We start from the raw sequence: 18,475 nt of genomic DNA, 5'->3' as shown, positions 1-18,475 counted from the left end.
GCATGTCATTAAGCATACAAGAAATGAATAAAACTCATTAAGACCACAAAATATGGATTACCCAATCAAAATCCACAAAATATCTCAAATATTACAACCCTTACTCCAGAATCAAAAGTAAACTACTCTCTATCCATAATGCTTACAAGATATGATGAGTTTAAATGGAAATAAAGCTTTAATCTAGGCTAAGAAATAAGAAATTAAACACTAGAAATGTAGAAAAATGTAAGGAAAGAAAGAAATCTACAAATCTTGGTTGAAAATGGTGTGGAAGGTGGAAGTGACTCTTCAAATTCTGCTCAGCCCCTCCTTTCCTTTTCTGCTCCCTTGTCTCTCCTCTAAAATGGGATAATGAGACTATTTATAGCATTTTTCTGACATGGAGCCCTAAAATGGTATGTTCTAGGAGGAATTATTTGAGGGAATCTCCTGCCAGCTCATTAATGAACTCTTTATGGGACTGCATAAGTGGACTGCATAAGTTATGCAGTCCTTTATGCGCTTTCTACTGTTCTGAGTCACTTATGCGAACCGCATGACTTGGTGCATAGGTTATGCACAATTCCGTGAAGGTGCATAAGGGAGGCGAGAATGTGCATAAGCTATGCGCTCCTTATGCACATTTCGGTTGGTTCTGGGAATGTGATCTTTCTCCTTATGCAGATCTGCATAGCTTATGCGGCAAGTTATGCACAGTTTGGTCAATGCATATTTCAGCTTGAAAACTTGTTTTTGACATCTTTGGCTGTAGAAGTCACTCCTCAGTGGCAAAATTTCTCTTCAGTCCTTCCAAAAACACCATTTTTCCTACAAAACAAAGTAAAATTTACAAATTAATCTAAAATTGACAATTATGAAAAACTAACTAAATAACTAATGAAATTAGCTAAAAGTGACTAATAATCAAATAACATGGCTATGAATTTAAACCTAAATGATTATGCAAAATGTATGCATCAAATACCCCCAAACTCAAGCTTTTGCTTGTCCTCAAGCAAACTTTAAAATGACATGCAAAATTTTTAGGGGTGCCTTATCCAAAGAGCTATGAAAATTACCCATTAAAGTAACTTAACACACCTTTAGCCATACCAACAATCCATATACCCATCCTTCAAAATGCAAAGAATTTAATGCTTATCCAAGCTTTCACCACTTAGCCATCAAGTCAATTATCATTCAAAATCCCCAAACCAACAAATCAAAAGAGATAGTCATGCTCAAAAGGAATTCTAGGACAATCAATAACCAAAGTATCTCAACACGGAATGATAGAATTGAATGAATAGATGAATAGTTTTCCAATCCCATGGGCAAATTCCCTACTCCCATCTCCACTAATGTAGCAAGTACTATCAAGAGATCAAAGGTCTTTTTAGGGATGTAATGGGGCCATGGGGTTCAAAATGAGGCTAAGAAGAAAAATGGGTAAAAAGGGTTCAAAGCATGAGAATATTTTCAATTTTGACAACATAAGGTACACCTTTTTATTTTATTACATTTTTTTCTTTTTTTTTTCTTCTTTTTTTTTATATATATATATAAGTGGAGGAGAGAAATACACAATGAGAATTGTCAAGTGCTAGCATAGTTTACAAAACACATAAGAATGAGGGACATTTGATTTTTTAAACTTGCATTTTGTATTTTCTTTTGATGATTGTCCCTAAAATTTGCCACCCCCAAACTCATTTCTTTAATACTTTGGGTGGATTTCTTTCATTTTGAATGGCAATAGTGAAAAGCACATATACTAGCATTTTTACAAGATGACAAGCACTTCTTCTCCCTTTTATTGTATATTTTTTTCTTTTTCTTCTTTTTTTTTATTTTTATTTTTTTATTTTTTTATGTACCTAATATTATGAATAATTATTCTCATGAAAAGGGTTGGAGTGTTTGGTTCATTGGCTAGGTGGTAATAAGGATTTCAAGAAAAATTAGGGATAAAAAGGCTCAAAGGGGTTTGCAAGGGTAAATTTTAATTAGGAAAAAGGGCCAAAGGTTCAAAATGAGAAGGTTTAAATCAAAGAATGCCTAATCATTTCTCTTTTCAAGTATAAGCTGGTATTTCGCCTTGAAAGGTTTAGAAAATTTGTTCTAGGATTGGTGAGACATCATTTGACTACCTTATATCCAATAACTCCCTCTAAACACTTCCATCTCAAAATGACTAGTTGGGTGGCTTTTTGGCTAATAAGATATAGGCAAGGGATAGACACTTCAAAACCTTGCATCTTTTAGGAAACTTTCAATCCATAAACCCAACTAAAGGTAAGTCAAATCACTCTCATAGGCAACTTTTCAATACTCAAGGGATTTGGCAAAAGAGTTTAATGCATGATGCATGATTCCTAAAAATGAGTAATGCATTAACTAAATGGAGGAAGTCTATTTGTATGCAATGTGTACAATTTCTAAGTGATGTATAATGTGTGTGTAAATGTGTTATGTATATGTATGTATGGATGTATATGTAAAATATTTACAATATATGAAAATGAAATGGGATGAGATGTTCCTATACTCAAAATGTGAAAAATGAAGCAAAAATAAAGCAAAAATCAGAATGTGCACCCCCAAACTCAAAATTGGACATTGTCCTCAATGTCTCATGCAATGTGTGATCAAAAGTCAAAGTAAATGGTAATTACCAGGAATTGTAAAGATCAAGAGCAAAAAGAAAGAGTTACCTGGTATGTAGCAGATGAGAATTCAAGATAAAGGGATGCATAAGAAACTGCACAAGTTATGCAGAGTTAAGTGCTGTCCAGAGCATGTGCATAAGTAAGGTGCATAAGCCGCAAGGTCGCATAAGAGACAATATATGTTGCATAGGCTATGCAGACGCTTGCATAAGGGGAATACAACTCAGCAAAGGTCGCATAAGTAGCAGAAAGGGTTGCACAGGCTATGCAAAACAGTTGCATAAGGGAAATATAACCTGTGCAGTGTATACAAAAGCTGCTGCATGGGAATTGGCAAGGGAAATGTACAACCAGCAGTAGAAGTATTGAAATATATACAGAGTATGGGCAAATATGTACAAAAGGGCAATAAGTGCAATGAAAATTAAAGAAGACTAATGTAATAGCTATTCAATAAAACTTCAAGAAAAACAGAATTTAAAACAAACTAATTCAAAACAAACAAACATAATTTGAAACAAACTATAAATGTTTGAACATATTTACAAAGAAAAGGTCCTACAAGATTGAACAAAAGTAAAACAGAAGCAAATCTATGTCTATTGTTTTGCCTTTGTCCAAGGATGTTGCTAAGGGGCTGGTGGCTGCTGCTGGCTGTCGAAATGATGGTGCTGGAGGAGGTGATGGAGGTGGGGGTGGCATGCCCAGAAAGATCATGAGTTGCTTCACCATCTCCTTCAGTTCCTTCTGCTTGTCCCTGATTTCCATGACAAGGTCAAATAGGTGATCATGACGATCCTTGAAAGTATCAAGACCAGTGTCAAGCTTCCTATCCACAAAGTAGATATCATCACTAAGCCTGTCAAGGTAGGTGAATAAGGCTTTAGTGTTAAATGCAGGAGGGGTCGTGGATGAGGTAGGTTCAAATTGTAGGAGGAATGGGTGAGCAGAGGCCGGGATGTCCTGAGCAGCCGAGGGGTGGGGTAGGTGTAGTAGGGTGCCGTGGGACCGTGTGAAAGGTTGGGTTTCGTTGTGCAATAGGCTCGGGCCACTGCAGGTGGGCAGATCAAAATATGACAAATTGAACCTGCTTTGGTTAAGTGTGCGATCAAAATATAAAGTGTCCACAAGTGCTGGTATTGAGTGTTCTGCAGGATTAAAACCAAAATGCTTGGCTATGACAGTGATGAGCCCACCCAAAACAATGTCACCTATGGATTTGGTGGCAATATGCAGCACATGTTCACAAAAGAAATAACCAGGAGAAACCTTAACTATGTGAAATGCACACCATAACATAAATAGTTCAGATTTTCCTACAAAGACTGTAACTAGTCCCTCCGCCCAATATTGTGCTAGCAATCACCCTATGAATAAACCTAAGTGCAGTGGTCAAGTATTTGGGATGTTTTGATCTTCCACAGAGAAAGTTTGAGGTTGGTTTGTGATGATTCTCCAAAATTGGGCAGCATTCCAAATGCCCTTGTTGGCGACCTCTACTCCAAAGATGTGGTACTCTAAATAACCCATCAATAGCAAAACCAAAAATGCTATGAAATTGGTCCAATGACAGCTCTCTATTTTGCCCCAAGCATCTAAATTTCATAATTGGTTTATGGTCTACATCATGCAATTTAAGGGTAGCAGAGAATGAAGAAATAAACTCCAAAACTAGAGTTTGATAAACTATCTCCTGTTTATGCACAAATTCCATCCAACCCATCCCATCAAGATATGCAACTATATTGTCAAATAAACCAAGGGATTATAGAGAATCGGCAGATATATACCTAGTGGGTTGGACCCTCCTATCCTTGAGTCGCTTAAAAGCTGCCTTTTGAATTGTATCAGGAAGAGGCCAGGGTAGCTTTGATACATGTGAGGCTGCCGAAATTGTCTTTTTGCGGGAAGAGGGTGTAGAGGCTGGAGCTTTTGGCTTTTTGGGTGGCGGTTCCGACAATGGGGTGGGTGGGTCTTTGCGTTTGGACAGAGGAGGGGCAGAGGACATGGGTCGCACAGATTTGGACCGGATTTTGCATTTGTATGTGGTTGGGGGAGGTGGTGGGGGTGCCGCTTGTGGAGGAGAATTGGAAGTGGGGGGTATCGATGACAATGGAGAGACTTCGAGAGGAGAAGCTGGACGGGAGTGGGGAGGTGACTCCATTGCCGATGAAGAAGATGGAAAAGATAATGGGGAAAGAAGAAAATCGAAGAAGAATGAGAATTAGGGCAAATGTAGTGAGAATCGAAATGGAGAAGAAGGCGTGAGGAGGAGTTATGCCGAAATGAGGATTGTGAGAGAAGAAGGGCAGTGAACAGGTTTATCGGGGTGAAGGTGGGAAAGAAAAAGGAAAAAAAATTTGATTTAAATGGGTTTTGTGAAAGACTGCATAAGCGGAAAGTGCATGTGCATGGCTTATGCACCAGCTTATGCAAGTGTTGCCTTGTTTTGAAGTGCGTAAAATATGTCATGCGTATGCATAAGCCATGCACGTTGCTTATGCAGTTTTGGCAACTTTTGAAAATTGGGAAGTGAAGTCATGCGGGAGTGCATCACCATGCACTCCTTATGCACCTCTCTGCACTGGTTTTTCGTAAAATCGGTCATGCGTATGCATAGGCCATGCACTCTGCTCATGCACTCTTCGGCAATTTTTGGAACTTGGGTTGGTGGTCATGCAGATGTGCATAAGCTATGCACTCTGCTTATGCACTCTTCGGTGGGTTTTGAGATTCAGAGTATGAGGTCATGCAGAAGTGCATAAGCTATGCACTCTGCTTATGCAGGTCTCGGCAACTTTGGTTTTTCTGGGTTTCTAGTCATGCAGAAGTGCATAGGCTATGCACGTTGCTTATGCACCCCTCGGCAGGTTTGAATTTTTGGAGTTTCTGGTCATGCAGAAGTGCATAGGCCATGCACTCTGCTTATGCATTTCTCAGAGAGAGAAAATGCAGAATTTGAAGTTGTGCAAATGTGCATAAGTCATGCACTCACCTTATGCAAGTTTTGACAGATATGAAATTTGACAAAATGAGGTTATGCAGAGTTGCATAAGCTATGCACTCTCTTTATGCACTTGCAATAAAGGTGGAAAATGGCAAGAATTGTGGTTATGCAGGATTGCATAAGCTATGCAGTTGCTTATGCACAATTCAACAAAATTAAGATTGCAATGGAACATGATTTGCAAGTGTGCAAAATACCCTAAAATGAAGAAATATAATTCCATGAAGCATAAACCATGAGAAATTTTCACTAAAAACACATCAATATATACAAAGTGTATCAAAAAGGCATCACACAAGCATGTAAAAATGGATCCTACATAAAAGACCTTTGAGAACTATGCCATTTTAAGTCAAATTCTGCAAATCAACATTTAGCACATAAAACTCCATAAAATCTGCATGAAGTTGCATCTAACCACAAATGAGAAATGAACTTTCCAAGTTTTGCCAAGAAAATGCAGCATTTCTACCTTTTATCCTATAACCCAAAGAAGCTCAAAACTGCAAAAATGACTCACTTACCACCATATTAACATTATAAGCACAAGTATTAAAAAAAATACACACCCAACCTCACCAAGAACTTAAGTGATCTCATTGCAGATTTTATTTTTCTGCTCTGCATAAACCAGATAGCAACTTCAGCAGTTCACCAACCTTCCTCCATTGAAATACATCTAACCTCACCAAAAACACAAGCCATTTGCTGCAGACACCCTTTTTGCTGCAGATTTCACTTTTCCTCCGTGATAAACTGGGATTGTAGCTCCTGCACAGGTTATGTAGCAAAAACCAAATCAGTTCTTTTGAAGAACAAAATTCTCAAGTTAAGAATTACTTCCCCAACAGTTCACCAGCCTTTCTTCATGGAATTACATCTACAAGGGACAAGATTTAACAATGTCAAAAATTGAATTTGGGGAGATTTAAGATAAAAACTAAATCAATGAAAATGAGAGTAAATTAGCAAAAGCAAAATAAAAGGACTTGGGATGCCTCCCAAGAGGGCTAATTTATAGTCCTTAGCTGGACTTTTCATGAATTTCACTGAAAAGAGGTGAGGGATTGGAGAGCTTGTAACAGCTTGCTCCTATTATTAGGTCTCCAGTTATGTAATGTTTCAATCTATGCCCATTGACCTTGAAATTCCCAGATTTTTCACTCCAAATTTCAATTGCTCCATAAGGGAAAACCTTAGAAACTCTATATGGACCAGTCCACCTTGACTTGAGTTTTCCAGGGAACAATTTCAATCTTGAGTTGAACAACAAAACTAAATCACCTTCTTTGAATTCCTTTTTTCTCAGATGCTTATCATGCCAAACTTTAGTTCTTTCTTTGTAAATACGGGCACTTTCGTAAGCATCCATCCTCAATTCCTCAAGCTCATTAAGTTGTAACAACCTTTTCTCACTAGCGTGCTTAAGATCAAATTTCAAGGTTTGAATGGCCCAATATGCTCTATGTTCTAGCTCCACAGGTAAATGACAAGACTTACCATACACCAACCTAAAGGGAGTAGTTGCTATAGGGGTTTTGTAGGCAGTCCTATATGCCCATAAAGCATCATCTAGTTTGATAGACCAATCTTTCCGAGAATTGTTCACTGTTTTCTCCAAAATATGCTTGAGCTCTCTGTTAGAAATTTCAACTTGTCCTGAAGTTTGAGGGTGGTATGGTGTAGCTATCTTATGCACTACACCATACTTCCTCATTAGGCTCTCAAATTGCTTATTACAAAAATGGGAACCCCCATCACTAATTATAGCCCTAGGAGCTCCAAATATGCTCAAGACAAATTTCTTCAAGAATTTAACTACCATTCTAGCATCATTAGTTGGAGTTGCAATAGCTTCCACCCACTTTGACACATAGTCAACTCCAACTAAGATGTATCTATTACCATATGAAGGAGGGAATGGCCCCGTAAAATCTATTCCCCAAACATCAAATAATTCCACTTCAAGAATATTATTTAGGGGCATTTGATCTCTTTTTGACAAATTTCCACTCCTTTGACATTTATCACAATCCAGCACGAATTTCCTCACATCCTTAAAAAGATTTGGCCAAAAGAAACCAGCTTGCAAAATTTTACTAGCTGTTTTAGAGATTCCAAAATGTCCTCCATAATCAGAAGCATGGCAATGATGCATAATACTCTGTATCTCCTCTTCAGGAATACACCTCCTTATTAAACCATCACAACATCTCTTAAAGAGTAAAGGATCATCCCATCTATAAAATTTTACTTCATGCAAAAACTTTTTCTTTTGTTGCCATGTCATACCTAGAGGTAAAACTCCACAAGATAGATAATTCACAAAGTCTGCATACCAAGGTAGTTTAGCAACAAGAGAGAAAAGTTGTTCATCCAAGAAAAACTCATCAATAGGGATTTCATCCAATTTTTCACCATCCAATTTTAACCTACTAAGATTATCAGCAACTACATTTTCAGCTCCCTTCTTATCTCTAATCTCCAAATCAAACTCTTGTAACATCAGAATCCACCTAATTAGCCTAGGCTTAGCCTCCTTTTTACGGAGCAAATACCGATGGTGCATGATCCAAAATATAACCACCTTTGAGTCAATAATGTAAGGTCCGAATTTTTCCAATGCAAAGACAATTGCTAAAAATTCCTTTCAGCTTGTTGCATAATTTGTTTGAGCCTCATCCAGGTTCTACTAGCATAATAAATAGCATAAGCCTTTTGTCCTTTCTTTGACCAAGAACAGCCCCAATTGCATAGTTGCTAGCATCACACATAATTTCAAAAGGTACGCTCCAATCGTGTGGTTGCATGATTGGTGCAAAGGATAAGAGCTTGCTTCAACCTGCAAAAGGCATCCAAACACTCTTGGTCAAATACAAATGGTGTGTCATTACTTAACAAATTAGACAAAGGTTTAGCTATTTTAGAAAAATCCTTGATAAATCGTCTGTAGAACCCGGCGTGTCCTAGGAAACTTCGAATTCCTTTGACATTGGTAGGAGGAGCCATCTTCTCTATCACTTCAACCTTGGCTTTATCAACCTCTATTCCTCTGTTAGACACCAAGTGTCCAAGCACTATCCCTTCCTGAACCATGAAATGACACTTTTCCCAGTTTAACACAAGGTCAGTATCTGCACATCGCTGCAAAATTTTAGAAAGGTTAGCCAAGCATATATCAAATGAAGATCCATAAACAGAGAAATCATCCATAAAAACCTCCATTATGTCTTCAATGAAATCTGAGAAAATTGCCATCATGCACCTTTGAAAAGTGGCTGGTGCATTACACAACCCAAATGGCATCCTTCTATAAGCAAAGGTTCCATATGGACAAGTAAAAGTGGTTTTCTGATCATTTGGATGGATAGGGATTTGAAAAAAACCTGAATATCCATCTAAATAGCAAAAGTAAGAATGCCTAGCTAGTCTTTCCAACATCTGATCAATGAAGGGAAGTGGAAAATGATATTTTCTAGTGGCAACATTTAATTTTCTATAATCTATGCACATTCGCCAACTAGTCACTGTTCTGGTGGGAATTAATTCATTATTTTCATTTTTGACCACTGTCATTCCACCCTTTTTTGGGACAACATGTACTGGGCTCACCCAAGTACTATATGAGATAGGGTAAATGATCCCTGCATCAAGCAACTTCAAAATTTCCTTTTTAACAACTTCTTTTATATTTGGGTTCAACCTCCTCTGATGTTCAATAGATGGCTTACAATTTTCTTCCAAAATGATTCTATGCATGCAAAAGTGTGGGCTTATTCCCTTAATGTCATCTATGGTGTATCCTAAGACTTTCCTAAATTGTCTCAACACTCTTAACAACTTATCAGCCTCTAAGGTACTCAAGTTTGCATTTACAATTACTGGATAAGTGTTATTAGTGCCAAGAAATTCATACCTGAGCTGAGAAGGAAGTTGCTTAAGTTCTACCTTAGGTGCATCTTCTTCCTTGAATGATGGTTCCTTAAATTTGACTTTTTCCTTTTGTGTGAGTTGAAAAACTGGAGCAGTATGAATGGTGGACTTCCTCTAAGTGTTGAGCATATGCAGCTACAAGAGGGTTGTCATAGTCTATGCCTCCTCCATGAACCAAACAATTTTCAAGTGGATCTTCTGGATATTTCTTTCTGAAGTGTTCTTCAACCAGCTCATCAATGATATCAACTCTCAAGCAAGTATCAGCTTCAGAATGATGCTTTTTCATAGTGTTATTAATATTGAAAACCAATTGCTCTTCACCAACCCTAAGAGTCAGCTTTTCTCCTTTCACATCAATCAATGCTCTCCAGAGCTGTGAAAGGCCTTCCCAAGATAATTGGAATATTAAAATCTTCCTCCATGTCCAAGATGACAAAGTCAACAGGTATGTAGAACTTCCCAACCTTCAGAGGCACATTCTCCAAAATCCCTTCAGGATACTTAATTGATCTGTCAACTAACTGAAGAGAAATGTGGGTTGGTTTAAGATCTCCCATGTTGAGCTTCTCATAAATGGAAAGGGGCATAAGGCTAACACTAGCCCCTAAATCACATAAGGCTTTTGTAGAACAAGACTCTCCAAAATGGCATGGAATTGAAAAACTCCCTGGATCCTTGAGCTTTGGAGGAAGTTTCCTTTGGAGGATAGCACTACATTCTTCTGTCAAAGCTACAGTTTCATCATCTTCAAGTTTCCTCTTGTTTGAGAGAATTTCTTTCAAGAATTTTGCATAAGAGGGCATTTGTGAAAGAGCATCAACAAAAGGCACATTTATGTAAAGTTTCTTCAAAACCTCTAAGAACTTCCCAAATTGCCTATCAAGCTTGGCTTTGTGAAATCTTTGTGGAAAGGGAAGTTGTGGCTTATAGGGTTCAGGAGGTATATATTTCTCTTCCTTCTCTTCAAATTCCTCTTTACATTTTTCTGCACTCTCTTGTTTTTCACTCTCATCAGTTCCTTTCTCATTTTCTCTCTTCTCACCATTTTCACTCTTCTCGTGTTTTTCACTCCCATCATTATTTACAACTCTCCCACTTCTTAAAGTAATAGCTTGACATTGCTCTCTTGGGTTTTCTGGTTGACTTGGCAGTTTTCCAAAAGATTTAGCACTTGAGGAAGATGCTTGTTGTGCAATCTGGTTTTCCAGCATTCTGTTATGTGTTTGCATCTGTTCCAGCCTTGCTTTCATCTCTCTCATCTCCTCATCATGCTTATTTTGGTTAGCAAGAATCTGTTGCAATAAAGCTTCAGTGGTGGAATTTCGTTCTTGCTGTTTTGGTGGAGGGTTCATATTTTTCTGCTGAAAATTAGGCAGTGGTTGCCTATTTTACTGATATGGAACTTGACTCTGCTATTGTGGTTGAAAATTCTAATTTTGAACTTGATTTTGCTGATTTCCCCATGAAAAGTTGGGATGACTCCTCCAATTTGGATTGTAAGTTTGAGAATAAGAATTCCCCATTTGTTTGTTTTCATAATTACCAACATATGCTGCTTGTTCTCCATAGTCTACTCCACAGCTGGTAGTTTCCTCTGCGTAAGCCACTTGTTGTGAACTTCCAGCTGATGATGTTGAACTAACCAACATACTCAAGTCTTCCATCTTCTTAGCCAAAACATTAGTAAGTGCATCAAATTTTGCATTAATCATGTTGAATGGGTCAAGATCATACATTCCAGCAGCTTGCCTCTTTTGAGTTTGAGCTGGTCCTCTTGGACTACTCCAAAGATGGGTATTCTTTGCAATTTTCTCCAATAGCTCATAAGCTTCATCTTCATGCTTAATAATAAATTCTCCTCCTGTTTGAGCATCAATAATTCCTCTGATTGCAGGAGTGACATTTGTGTAAAAATTCTGGTTTATCATCCATTTCGGAATGGCATGATGTGGGCATAATCTCTCTAATTCCTTCCATCTCATCCATGACTCATATAGAGTTTCATCCTCTCTTGGTCTGAAAGCTGTCATTTGATTCCTCATTTCTTGAGTTTTTCCAGGTGGAAAATATTGTGCAAGAAATGCATCAGTGAGTTGCTCCCAATTTGTAATGGAGTTGTGAGGTAAAGAATCAAGCCAATCCAATGCTCTATCTTTTAAAGAGAACGAGAATAGTTTCAATCTTGCTGCATCATCAGACACTCCAGGTTGTTTTTGCATGTCACAGATCATAGCAAACTTCTTCAGATGTGTGTGTGGATTTTCAGAAGGATGACCTCCGAATTGAGAATTTTGAATCATTTGAAGAACTCCAAAATCCATCTTGTAACTATTTGCATCAATCCTTGGTCTTGCTATACTCTCTCTCAAGTCATCAAAACGTGGAAAAGCATGATCCATCATACTTCCCCTAGGCAGATTAGCATTAACAACTTCTTCTCCTTGGGCTGCATTTTCGTTGTTTCGATCATTTCCAGCATTACCAACACCAATTCTAATCCTCTCATCAGCCATGTCTGCTTCTAATTCAGTTTCTCTCAATGCTTCTTTCCTTCTTCTGGTTTCTTTCTTGTTGGCCTTACAAAACTTTTCAATTTCAGGATTAAACAGTAAGGATGTGTCACTTGTGCTTCTAGCTCTTCTCATAAAAGGTTAAAAATACCTGAAAAAGAACAAACAAACACAAAATGAAAAGATAACAAAGATAAAACTATAAACAACTAAAATAATCAAAAACTCAATATTAAACAAACAACTCCCCGGCAACGGCGCCAAAAACTTGATGCGTCCCTACCGCAAGTGCACGGGCCGTACAAGTAGTATAGAAAAGATATCGATCCCATGAGGAGTCATGTTAATGATTGAATTTTTGATATAAAAGTTGACTAAATCGAAGTATTTATGAAATTAAAGTAATGAATTGATGGGTAATGGAGCGTGAAATCTATATGTGCAAAATCAATATTCTATTCAACAATGTATTGCATTAAACTAAAATTGCATCAAATTGAAATAAGCAAGTTCAAATATGGCAATATTGAAAATGGAAAGCAATTAAATTCGATTAGAAATTAACAATGGTAAAAAGGCGATTCCGGAGTTCGGGATTTCATATTCGAGCTATTTTGGGATTTTAAATTGGTTATCCAATCTTATGAAACTTATGGGTTTTAAGGAGATTAATTCTTAAATCCTTTGAATTCCCTTTCGAGTGAGACAAAGAGTGCCTTAATCAAACTAATCCTACTTTCGTGGAGTTAGAATTAATTAAGACCCATTAAGTTCTTTAATTAATCTGTGAATCCTCTTAATCCTTAGCCTATTTCTAGGTCTAAGTTAATTAAGTCTAATTTCTTGATTATCTATCACAAGGCCTTCTCCTTTCGGTGCTTCAACCATGGATTAAGAACATCACTTAATGGGATCCTACACTAAGCATGTCATTAAGCATACAAGAAATGAATAAAACTCATTAAGACCACAAAATATGGATTACCCAATCAAAATCCACAAAATATCTCAAATATTACAACCCTTACTCCAGAATCAAAAGTAAACTACTCTCTATCCATAATGCTTACAAGATATGATGAGTTTAAATGGAAATAAAGCTTTAATCTAGGCTAAGAAATAAGAAATTAAACACTAGAAATGTAGAAAAATGTAAGGAAAGAAAGAAATCTACAAATCTTGGTTGAAAATGGTGTGGAAGGTGGAAGTGACTCTTCAAATTCTGCTCAGCCCCTCCTTTCCTTTTCTGCTCCCTTGTCTCTCCTCTAAAATGGGATAATGAGACTATTTATAGCATTTTTCTGACATGGAGCCCTAAAATGGTATGTTCTAGGAGGAATTATTTGAGGGAATCTCCTGCCAGCTCATTAATGAACTCTTTATGGGACTGCATAAGTGGACTGCATAAGTTATGCAGTCCCTTATGCGCTACTGTTCTGAGTCACTTATGCGAAACTGCATGACTTGGTGCATAGGTTATGCACAATTCCGTGAAGGTGCATAAGGGAGGCGAGAATGTGCATAAGCTATGCAGTCTCCTTATGCACATTTCGGTTGGTTCTGGAACAGTGATCTTTCTCCTTATGCAGATCTGCATAGCTTATGCGGCAAGTTATGCACAGTTTGGTCAATGCATATTTCAGCTTGAAAACTTGTTTTTGACATCTTTGGCTGTAGAAGTCACTCCTCAGTGGCAAAATTTCTCTTCAGTCCTTCCAAAAACACCATTTTTCCTACAAAACAAAGTAAAATTTACAAATTAATCTAAAATTGACAATTATGAAAAACTAACTAAATAACTAATGAAATTAGCTAAAAGTGACTAATAATCAAATAAAATGGCTATGAATTTAAACCTAAATGATTATGCAAAATGTATGCATCAATAAACAACATATTAAAACTCTTTTAATATGTTTTTGGATCTGTGTTTGCCATTTAAGATTTTAAAATTAATCAGATTAATTTTAGAACCCTAGATTAAATCAAGAACGATTACACTAACCTCTTGATGCACTGCAGCGTATCTGCGCCTTTGAGATTTATCTTCAAGACACCAGATGTTGTCCCTCTAGCTTGTCCACACCAAGAACACCTATGGCAGCCCTTGAACAGCTTCTAAAGCCTTTTCTATTAATTAGAAATTCAAGTTCTGCCTTTTAAGAGATTAGAGATGTAAACAGGACACTAGAAACAATTTCTAGTGTTCTTAATTCAAGAGATTGATGGCTAATCTCTTTGAATTGATGAGAGATGAAGAAGAGTAAAGGGAGGGCTGCAAATGGCGTGACCAAGGAGTGTGGCTGCTGGTTGTCTTTTATTTTCTCATAACAACACTTAAATAGCTAGGTTAACACATTAAACCCTTGCCACATGTCACCCTTTGATTAGCTCTAGGTTTAAGTGACCCAATCACATTGTGCCAAGTGTCAAACCTATATTTAATCTTGATTTTAATCATCTTACATGATTAAAAAACATTTGGCAAGCTTATGTGTTATGCCATGTGTCACCATCTCATGGTGCCACGTGTCACACTGCAAAATGACCAAAATGCCCCTGTGTCTTAATTTTGAGTTCTCAACCCAAAATAATTATTTTTCTTCTTCTAATTAATTTATATCAAATATAAATTAATTAATTAATCTCTATTAATTAATTTCTCATTAATTAAATTCATATTTAAACACTTTAAATATAAATTTAACTTATATTATACATCCAATAATCTAGATTTGGTTTCAAGCCATGCTAGGGACTTTGCAAACTAATTGCAAACCAATCCTATTTAATTAATCAATTAAACTCTTTAATTAATTAATTAAATCATATTTAATTAGGTGATAACTTATGTATGTGTGTGACTTACTAGGCTCATCACTAATTGGCAATGAGACATGATATCAACTCTTAATATCATCAGAACTCTTTCTTACCATAAATGATTTCTCTAAATCATTTTATGAACCTCATAGACCATGGTTAACACCTAGCATAGCATGCCATGGCTACCCAATTAGTAATAAGGTTTACCTTAAATGAACCTAAAATCATATGTTACAATGAACTAGAATCTCTGCATTACAAAATCCCAACTCAAGCCGAGTCATGGTTTATGTCAAACTCCATTTGCTATGAATATTATGTTCTCTTTTAATTCCAGTTCTTGATTAAAAGATTTTCTCATCGAAACTCTTTTACGAATAAATCTATCTGTCTGGCCAGAACTTGAAACATCAAGAACAATTAAATGAACATAGGATTTTATCTCTATTTACTTAGAGGAACAGATTCCATCTTGATCAACACCTACCTCCATATATAACTAGTAGGAGCCAACACATGCCCATATACCCATACACAGTACAAGTATGAAAGCGAGATCAAACTCAAACTACCTATATACAAGATAACTGTGCTATCTCAGGTCTAAAGATTATATGCACTGATATGATTTATGATAAAACATTGACAAGAGTAAACTCCATGTGCTTGTCATAAGTGTCACTGGTTCGGCCTACTTATCGTTTATAAGTGCCTATCATGTTTGTTATATGGCATGAGACTCACCGTTCCATCTTATTTATATCTCATATAAATAACTTGGGAACAAACATGAATACAATCTTTCTGGATAAGTCATGTCCTTATTATGAAGTATCCTCGATTGTGAACCTATTTATGATACTTCGTGCTAGAAATATTGTCACTCATATTCTTAACAACTTAAGAATAATATTTCTAACAAAATATCAATGGACCTTTTCTATTACACATAAATATATTATGTAAACGGAAAAGTGGAAATGCCTTTTATTAATAAAAATATGTACAAGATACATACTAAATGATATGCTCTAGGGTATACTACTAACAGTAACTTCTCCTTAGCCTCTGGCTATTGAGATTATATTTGTTTCAAATGGCATGATCTAACTGTGGGTTTTATGAAATGTGTTTTGATACTTCGAAATGAACTTGTTATACTTCGAAATGAACTTGTTTGCATCAAAATCTCATAATTCATGTTTAGTTAAATTTTTAAATAAATGTTATTTAAATTCTGCATAAGATTATTTTAGTATGTTGTACACCACTGAGTCCTAGTAGTCAGCGATAGCTTTTATTGCTGTCGCAGATTTAGAGAATAAAGGAGCAGCAGACTGAGCTGTTAAGGATTGAGGATCTATTAGTTTGAAGTTATCGGGTATAATTTATACCCTGACTGTAAATATTTCTTTTGATGTATGTATTGCACATAAATGTATGGACATTTAATTCGGTCTTGAGCAGCTTGTACAAAGTTTATATAAAGTTGTAATAAAATTTAGTTTGGATTTTCCTAATGTAGATTTCAGTATGATGTATATATAGATTGTTTGTCTTTAATGAATGAAAATGTTTTATTTTAATTTGAATGAGATTGATAGATATTATTTTAATGATTATTAAATTTTGGGAATTGAGAAATGTTGACAGTTGAATTTTGAGACTTGAAAAATTGGTTGAGATTGATTATGAAATTGAAGTAGTGGTTGAGAAAAATTATTGGAAGTGCTTTTTACAGTTATTTGAAGAATTATTTTCTCAAAATACAGACGGAACTCTGGCAAAATTTTTATAAAATTTATGGAAAAATAAAGTGGACAAAAAATATTAACTAGTTTTAATTTTAATTAAATGTTTTAAATACCCATTAGAAAATGCTCACCACTTATCAAAAATAAGAAAATTGATTTAAAATCCCTTGTAGGGTACTTAATGAGTTATCGGTAGGTGAAGTTCGGTAGTTCATTAGGTATTCTACGGGATCATATTATGCCTTACAGAGGGGTAAGGTGTGACATGTTTTAGTGGTATCAGAGCAAAATTTTTGAAGTATGTTTTAACTTGAGAATTTGTATCTTTTCCTTGTTAAGTACAACTGCTCAATGCCCATATTTGTTACATATAGTGCATTACATCATGAATATGAACTAACGGAGGGAATCTCCATGTTTTATTTGTTTAGGAGATACCCTATCTTCAGTCTGAAATGGAAGAAGGGGATCGCTTAGTTGAGCAATATGTTGAAGCTGAGGCACAAGGGGAAGCCCCAGTTTTACAAAATGTTAGTGGATCAGTAGCACCAGCCCCGCAAATGCCACAGTTTCCTGCACAGTTCGTACAGTAGATGGCTGCGATGTTTCAAAAAATGGCTGGGGGTATGCCTGCTTAAACTCTAACCTAGACATCTATGGCACAACCACTACCTCCAGCCAGGCAGTATGATAAATTATTGAAGTATGGGGCTGCAGAATTTAAGGGTACAGTGGACCCTTTAGAGGCAAAGCAATGGCTTGAAAGAATGGACAGAGTATTTAAGAAGCTGCAATGCCATGATGAACTGAAGTTTGAATATTCTGTGTCGCTACTGCAAGGGGATGCATATGATTGGTGGAAGACCATCCCCCACAGCTTGGCTGAACCACCAGTGCTGACCTGGGATGACTTCATCAGAGAATTCAAATAGAAATACATCCCAGATGCATATGTTGATCAAAATTTCCAAGAATTTTTGAGTTTGAGACAAGGGAACCGATCAGTGGCAGAGTATGAGAGGGAGTTCTCCCGCTTGAGTCACTATGTGGGGAGTCTCCTTTCTACTAGCAAGGCAAGATGCAAGAGATTTGAGACTTGTTTGAAGCCCAGTTTGAGAATGCAAGTAGTGGGATTCAGGCACAGCAACTTTTTAGAACTCATGTCTCAAGCACTTGAGCTAGAAAGGATTGAATCAGAGGCGACTCCAATAAAAGAAAAATCACAGAAAGCTGAGAAATCAAAGAAAGACAAGGGGGAAAAGTCAGTAGAGTTGAGTTCTGGTGGTACCTTTGGAAAGAAGAAGAAATTTAGTGGACCCAGCAGGGGTCGAGGTGGAAGATTTGGTAGGGGCGATTTTACGGGCGAGACCCCTAGGTCCAGTCGTGATCGGCAGGAGTTCACATTCTGCCCGCCCCTGTGAGACTTGTGGCAAGATTCATTGTAACACCCCTAAGTTCGGTAGTGCGTTCTACTGCTCCGGTGACCAGTGCTGTCCGGACGGCTAGAAAGCCTAGAACTACACTTCAATATGAATGAGGAGACATAAATAATGAAATACAAGAAAAGAAAATACAAGAAAAACAAAGGAAAAATCATAGCAAAGAAATGTAACCAAGTTAAGCGAGCTGAAAACCCTAGCGATGGGTGACCGCACCGGGAAGCCACGGCGTGGACCGTTGACTAGCCCTGGACTGCGGGGAACCCTGGAAAACATTTTTTGGGACTTAAATAGACCCTTGTTGAAGAATAAATATCATTAGAAATATCAAAGAAAAATTAAATAAATAGTA

At 36.8% G+C, this 18,475-nt stretch overlaps 1 non-coding gene across 1 annotated transcript; it reads left to right on the top strand.

Annotated features, from left to right (window-relative positions):
- Positions 1-11,532: 11,532 nt before the first annotated feature.
- Positions 11,533-11,639, top strand: LOC131183644 (small nucleolar RNA R71). The gene has a single exon (XR_009151684.1). It is a non-coding gene; the product is annotated as a small nucleolar RNA R71 (small nucleolar RNA).
- Positions 11,640-18,475: the final 6,836 nt, after the last annotated feature.

Source organism: Hevea brasiliensis, chromosome 9 (genome assembly GCF_030052815.1).
Source record: "Hevea brasiliensis isolate MT/VB/25A 57/8 chromosome 9, ASM3005281v1, whole genome shotgun sequence".
Classification (NCBI taxonomy): Eukaryota; Viridiplantae; Streptophyta; class Magnoliopsida; order Malpighiales; family Euphorbiaceae; genus Hevea; species Hevea brasiliensis.
This window is presented reverse-complemented; position numbering and strand designations above follow the sequence as displayed.